Genomic DNA, 331 nt, shown 5'->3' on the forward strand with positions numbered 1-331 from the left:
GGGGCGAAGCGGCGCGGGCGCTATAAGGGGCGGGTGCCGGGCGGGGAGCGCAGGCAGCGGCGGCGGCGCGCGGCCGGGGGAGCAGGTGGCGCAGAGCTCGCGACTCAGCCTGCGGCGCTGTCCCCGTGCAGGTGCGGCAGCCATGGAGACCGTGCAGGAGCTGATCCCCTTCGCCAGGGAGATGCTGAGCCAGAAGCCCGGCAGGAAGATGGTGAGGCTGTACGTGCTGGGCAGCGTGCTGACCTTCTTCGGGGTGCTCATCGGCCTGGTGGAGACCGTCTGCAGCCCCTTTGCCTCCCAAGACCGGCTGGAGGAGGAGGAGGAGGAGGAG

The sequence above is a fragment of the Gavialis gangeticus genome, unplaced genomic scaffold (assembly GCF_001723915.1).
Source record: "Gavialis gangeticus isolate Ggan-Ray unplaced genomic scaffold, GavGan_comp1, whole genome shotgun sequence".
NCBI lineage: Eukaryota > Metazoa > Chordata > Crocodylia > Gavialidae > Gavialis > Gavialis gangeticus.